This window comes from Bolinopsis microptera, chromosome 1, assembly GCF_026151205.1.
Source record: "Bolinopsis microptera isolate Bmic1 chromosome 1, MBARI_Bmic_1.0, whole genome shotgun sequence".
Taxonomy (NCBI): Eukaryota; Metazoa; Ctenophora; class Tentaculata; order Lobata; family Bolinopsidae; genus Bolinopsis; species Bolinopsis microptera.
The window spans coordinates 8967354-8974663 of NC_087072.1; the positions used below are offsets into that span (position 1 = coordinate 8967354).

The 7310-nt window shown below is 35.2% G+C and overlaps 1 protein-coding gene and 1 long non-coding RNA gene across 2 annotated transcripts in view; one reads left to right on the forward strand and one right to left on the reverse strand.

Moving 5' to 3' along the window:
* The window catches only part of LOC134811988 (uncharacterized), a 93731-nt gene that overhangs the window by 8736 nt on the left and 77685 nt on the right, over nucleotides 1–7310 (reverse strand). The window lies entirely within an intron of this gene.
* LOC134812081 (uncharacterized) lies at nucleotides 3071–4685 on the forward strand. Its single transcript, XR_010159890.1, has 2 exons — nucleotides 3071–3226; nucleotides 3959–4685. It is a non-coding gene; the product is annotated as an uncharacterized LOC134812081 (long non-coding RNA).

Below are 7310 nucleotides of genomic sequence, written 5' to 3' on the forward strand. Positions count from 1 at the left end.
CAAAAGTACTTATCACTTATACCAAGGACCGTTTTATAATATTACTAACTGATTGCTAAAATAGTATGGAATGACATTTTTAACCAAAAGAAATTTTAAATTATACAAATGAAAAATGCATTTTCACCTGTGTGCGAGATAAAATGCATGAAAACCAAATTTATTTGGTAAATACAGCGTGTATAATATATTTATTTGTCTTTTGTTCAACTTTGTCACGTCTTTTTCCATTTTTGGCACGACTTGCACCATGCACGGTCGGAGCGCGTCTTGGTAGGTTATAAACCTATAAGCGGCGCTGGGCGCTGTTTTTACACCACATAATTTGTTTACTAGGTCTTATGTGTTACTTTTCTAATTGATATATGTAAAAATATTTAAATAATTATGAAGATCTAACTATAGATACAATAAAAATTCAAAATTGGTCCGCGCTAAGCTAGGCTTGCGATCGCAAGTTTAATAATTACATTTGTTTACAAATAATATTTTCTACAGCATACAGGCGCGATAAGCATTATTTTATGCGCGGCGCGGTTCAGTAGTGAAGTGTGTTTTAACGGGTGATACTCGTAAAATATCTGTTCGGCGCGCGTCCTGGTAGGTTGTAAACCTACAAAGTGTGTTACAATAAAATGATAACTGCAATTATTTGTTTCAAATAAGAAATTTAGCTTGGCGCGCGGGTTGTGGGTTGCGGTCGATTTTTTTATTATTAAATACTTTTCAAATTTTACAGAGTACAGCAATAGATGAATATAAAATAGAATCGTTCAAAATATCGCCCCCATCTGTAAAATATGATGGGCACCCAAACACGGTAACACATAGTGAACTATGTCCGCAGTAACTTGGACCCATTACATCGAATTAATCTAAATCCAAAAATTTATGAAAAACTATTTAATAACAAACAAATCCATGGTGAATAACTGTGGATATAGAGTCAAAATTTGTATTTCAATACGTAAAATTCCAGATACATTAGATACAGGTCTGAAATGGTCATTAATGTGTGAGAAGGTGTGCGGGTGAAGTGTGATATGATGTTGAAAGTATAGGAAGGTAGATAAAAAAATTAATAAAACAAAAATAATAATAATATGGGGAGCAAAGAGACTAGGCTAGACTGTTGTTTCACTATCCAATAAACATTTCCATAGATGCTTAGTGACCTCAGCTTTGAAAAGACTAGTAGACACAATCTGTCTTACCTGTAAAGGGAGTCCATTCCACAGTATATGGGTTCTGTAGAAAAATGATTTTGCCAGTGGGCTATTTGAGGTACATGTGGTGTGTGAATTCTGACTTAACTTAGGTAAAATTGATGACACAATAGACAGACTGTCGAGATTAGATTACAAATTTATAGTTTTTGTTTTACTTAATTATGTTAAACAATACCCGACCAGTTTTTCTATTTTTTGCTTATATTTGAAACATCCAATTATGAATTAGCTTTTCAAGCTAAATATGTATGAAAATAAATTATTATTTTACATGTTTTAATATTACATTTTGTTTTATAAGGGTTAAAAGATATTAAAATTAAAATTTCTATATTCTAGTTGATTCACGATGTCAATCCTTCCCAGCTCGGCGAGGCCCAGTGGTGCATATTGCTGATCTCTGGTTGCGAGAAGATGCGCGGCGCGGCCCAGTAGTGCATCGCGCTACAAATATTCTAGCTTTAGACTAAAACTACAACAAATCAGATTCACAAATTAATCATCATATTCATTTCAATAGTAAATACATTTTTTGTTTGCAGCAGTAGGCTCAAGGCTGTAACATTATTAATGCCCCAGCACACTATCATTTGTAGGTTTACAACCTACCAGGACGCGCGCCGAGTTGGACTCGTCGAAGGAACAGATATTTTAAGAGTATCACCCGTTAAACTATCATGTACTAGTTTTATTCCGTTCGCGAAATCCCAAACCTTTCTTAACCGTAAAAAAATGTGTTCACATAAAAATTTCACTAGGATTCCATTTAGTGCGAGGATAAGTGTCAACCTTTGTCTAAATTAGTTAAAGAGTGATAACCATACTATGTATTAGGCTTCCTTCAAAACACCATGTTTATTCATTATACTGTATACATGTTCGTTTTATGTGTCCTAGGTTGCTATCTACAAATGCAGTGTTTAGATATGCAATAAACCTTTATTTACTGTGCCTATCTACACCGGGTAGCTCAATTAATAATGTATTGGGCCTCTCATTTCCCCAAACGTTTAGTTGAATAGCTTCTTTTGTGCAAGAAATGTGATTTATCATAGCTCATATCGTATTTAGTGGTAATTCGAGTACATATTCCATCCACAATACGATACAATACGTGCATTCAAAGTCCTAATGGGGTATATGAGACGCTTCACTGGTTGTTTGAGAGGCTACAAATACTGGGAATTGGCATCATGAGAACCTCTATGCTGGGTATTTTCTATACCGTGCACTTTTCGTTTCCCCCATACTACACTTTCGATCCTTGATATTTTTCTGATTTAAAATGGTAGAATGATAGTACCAGTTTCCATTCATAGGGTTAGGATTTAATCTCTCTCAATGTAGTGCAGCAGTCTTAAATTGTTGCTAAACTTTTAGTTTCACTTCCTGTCATTGATAAATAACTTTAGAAATAAAGACAGCTAATTAGTCAGTTGAACCTGTATCACGGCTACCTGTCTGGAATCATTACCAGGGTGGGGAACAAGTGGTATTTTTCTAATCATATATTAACTATGTTGCAAGAAATCAAGCGTGTAGAACTTGTTTTAAGCAGAGCTGAATCAGTGCTATCTTGACCAATGATCATGTTGCAAATACTATTACAAATATGATATTCATCTTACCATCATGCTACCAAGCAAAATAAGTAAATCTAATTTAAATGTAGGTATTTTGCTTAAACTTCAGTTTGAATTGCTTGGTTTGAGCAATGAGCATAATAATGACTTTACAAAGAAAGCTCTAGGCTTGAGTCTCTGGATTTAATCAAATTGTTTATATTTTAAATAAGTGTTCCATTCTATGACTTTCACATGACCTGATTAACTAACAATATTACTTGAAAACTTGTGAAGGTGACAGATTCATTAAAGTTATTGTTAGGTTGAATGACTTCTGATAAAATGAGTGCCACACCTGACAAACTGGTAGAGTTCAAGGAGTGTGAGAGGTTTGCTCGTCGCAATGCCCTACCAGAACAAAGCATCATGCCTGTAAGTTACTGTAGGATTTATCAGATATTCTGAACATAAATACCACGTATTATACAGTGTGGGACGTGGGTCAAAAGTAACATTACATACAAACATGCTAGATTTTTGCAAATTACTGTAGATAATTAATTGCTGCATCTGATCTGAAAAAATGAGGCAAAACGGATACAAGTTATCAAGTATTTTGTGTATATCGTTAACAAAATTGATTGGGTGATTATGTGACACGACACCTTAACTGGGCTGCATTCACAATTTAACTGGTCACCTAATCACGTGATCAGGTAAGCCAATCACCTGATCATACGTAATGAATAAGCTCGTTATGCTTCGTATCTCAGTCATCTTAGAAGCTAAAATTCTCATTTTTTCAGGACAAACGTAATTCGAATGGCCAAACACAATGCAATAAAATTTGGCTCGATCCAATTATCAGAACTTTTAAATACATGCGATAATAAACCTTCATTCGAACAAAAATGAACATGAATATTCTTTGAATTAACATATTCCTCGAATGAGCGGTAATACTAAGTCATACCAAAAAGAATTACCAAATCGGGCACAGGTGACTGAGCTATAAAGGCCAACGTATGTAACGTTACTTTTGGCCCACCCTGTATCTTCCTGGCTAGCACATTTCCAAAAAGATAGTATACAATTTGTTGTTTGGTATAATTAGACAATTATATTGATCTGATTGTTGAATGCTAAAGTTGAAATTCATTTCAGGATATCATAGGGCCAATACTGGAGACAACAACTATCTCGTCGGAGGAAGGCACGTCAGCGGAAACCTGTCCCGAGATCAAAGCTAAAACTTAACATCACCCCTCTACAACATCCACTATTTCAGAAAAACTAAATCTCAGTGTCAAAGTCCAGTGCCACTAAATCTCTGTGTCATGGAATGTCCGGGACGAGTGATTTTTAAGGTTTTTAAGACGAAAATTGAGAGACTAGAGCCTAAGTGAGAGATAAAGTGAATTTATTGAACTCAAGACACCATATAAGGTGTTGCTACATGGGGACACTATCACCTAAAACAACCAAACGATGTGTATGGTCGGTTGAAGAGAATGACAAGTGATTTATAGTCTTCAGTGATATTTACCAAGGAACTTAGGACTTAACTTAAGTGTTACTCCGCAAAGACTTCGATGTATTAGTATTTTTAAATACTAGCCATAACAGTGCTGTTTGTTTTTGTTTGTTGTTTGCGGTTTAAAAGAATGACTCATGAATTTATAGTGAGCACTTTAAAGTACAATCTAGTGAATCGTCCATTGAAGGTCGCATTTTTGTATTTTTATCAAGATTTTTGATGACCACAAACTTTTTCCAGCAGAAAAACTGTGATTGTTTAATGTGCCAGTTTATCTTAGATTTCTTACAACGATATGACTAACTGTAATATTCATTAGTAGATAAATGCTCTTTTTGGTTTATCAAAAAATGATATACGTGTCCTTAATTTTGTATCACCTAAATGTTTAACTCCCACTTTGACTCTTGAAAACTATTCAGAAAGAAACTAATTTACACATCCTTGAAATTTAAGGATGATACCCGGCACGCAGGTAGGTAAGTTATAAACCTACAACCTTGAAATGGAGATATAATTAAAAGAAGATAAATCGAGCAGTTCACTTAGTTGTTCAAAGAGAAGTCTGCGCCGAGTTAAAAGCTTTCGTCGTTGTACTTTAAAACGAGAGTTTGCTCTGAGAATTCATTGGGATTCATGTAACATGAACAAATGAAATATCGACAAGCGACGAGCAGGATGACTTTACACAGTTTATCCCATCGCTTGCACGTTATCAGCCCAGTTGTAAAATTGTAGTGTCCAGCAAGAATAATACGTTACATAACCTACACAACGCGTCTTCATTCTGTTGATCGGATTTGATCACGTTTACAGCCACCTGTGTTACAGTTCATGTGTATATTTTTCAATTAGTAGTCACTTTTAACGTACTTCATATGTCCCCTGAGCTGATGATGTTTCATTTTGTCTCTTCGACCGTGACTTTCATGTAGATAATGCGTTTTTGCGATATTTTGTGTCCAGTTGTCCAGTTTTTGAGTTGTGATGAATCAAACATGTGTCCGATTCTTCATGCTACGAGTTGCAGTAAACGCAACGGTAATTTTATGATTTCATAATGGCAATTTTATGACTTTATTACTTTATGAGTCTAAAATTGCCATACAGAATTTCTTTATGAGAATCGTGCTATCTTTATATATTCTTTATAAATTAGATGCGAGATTTGGGGCAGTTCGGGGGTTATGGGGGAGAGGACATGTCCAGTACAAGTCGCAGTGGTTTTCTGCACAAGTATATCGAGCTTAGAGCAGGTCCTTTAGGGAGACTCCATTCTGGTGTTCCATTCTACTCTTCTACTTCTGTAAGACATTAGAGCATTCTAATTATCTGGTAACCACTGACAATATTTAGGCATTACTGTATTTGGGCATTTCCACAATAAATTTCTTGATGCACTAAACTTTGGGTAAAATTCTTGTCCATCAGCACTTAGCATGCGCATCTGCCCTTTTTGAAGAGCACCCGGTACCGGAACGTTACAGGTTACTAATAGGACAGAACTAAGTCTGATCTACGCGATATTATAACCATATCCATATATCCCTGTCCCGCATCAGGGTTCACAGTTCCTCTTTAGGATTTGTACAGGTTTCCTGGTTTCCATAAGACAAGATCACTGGCCAGCAGCTCAGAATGTACTGAATGAGGAATATACATACTTGTATGACTATACAGTATACACTATACAGTATACATACCTGTATGACTATACAGTATACACTATACACTATACAGTATACATACCTGTAAGGAATTGATCAGAGGCTACTTTCGGTCATTTTCAGCGGTAAGGTGGTTGAGGTAAGGGTAATTACAAATTGAACAAACTATCCACATAATATCCATGTGCTCAAGGTAAACCTTTAGGTTCCATCTCAAACAGATTTCCAATAATAATTTCCAACAATACTTTCTAATAATAATTTCCAATAATAATTTCTAATAATACTTTCTCATAAAACGACCATAAATAAAAGATCTAGATTGATCGGTAAGCTTTAGTAAGCTTGCATCATGTATGATTTGTAAAATTAACATACGTTTAAAGTTACAACATATCTAAGAACGGAACGGTCAAGTTTAGTCATTTTCTGCAAAAACCGCTAACAATCTTAGCTGGCCGCGTCAAAAAAACATATCCTAGAATATGTTGAATAATCTAATAATATGGTGGGTGGTGCATGTCGTCCTACTGGAGGGCAATGATCTGGCTGTATCAGGAGGAACTGCTCTCACCTGCATGGTATATTTTCTGATTAGATTCTATCATTGCTCTCTCTCTCTCTCTCATTGTTTATTTCCTCCGGTATGTTATTAGCATTCGTTACGTCCTGTTAAAGGTCTGTTAGAGATCTGTTGTTGAGTAATTCGCATAATGTTCCGGTTATAGCGGCTTGGCTAGTTGTTGAGTTGTTGAAAATATTTCAACTATTTCAACTCTTCTAGAATCAGAGTAGTTTTCTAGTCTTATAAACTGGCCTTTGGTTAGCGTTAGATAATTATTGCAGTGGTTCCATCTTTGAAACGCTTGGCGACCTGGCCAAAAAATGGTTCTTGTGCATGTTAAAACGTTTGAAAGTTGGTTTGAAGTTAAAGCTTTCCTGAAACTGAGAAATCATGAAGATTTTGAAAGTATAGAGTGTAAATACTAAACATATAAAAAAAGTCAGTTTATTCGTTTAACCTCCTACGCAAAACATAAACTAATTAGTCTAACATAAAGATCGGAGAACTATTAATAAAGACCAAAAATCTGTAAGTCACCTTATAAGGAATATTTTTAACTAAAAGTGCTGTTTTATTGAAATGAGAGTGTTTAATAAACTCACTTCAACCCTCGCGTCTTTATCTATCTTTAATGATCTACTCCGAGTCATTATAAATTTAATTTGATTCGAGAATCGTTGAAGTGGTGGGTGTCGGACTTTGTGGTGAATTATAGTATAAGACATCTTGTCGTCCACAATTTCGAAT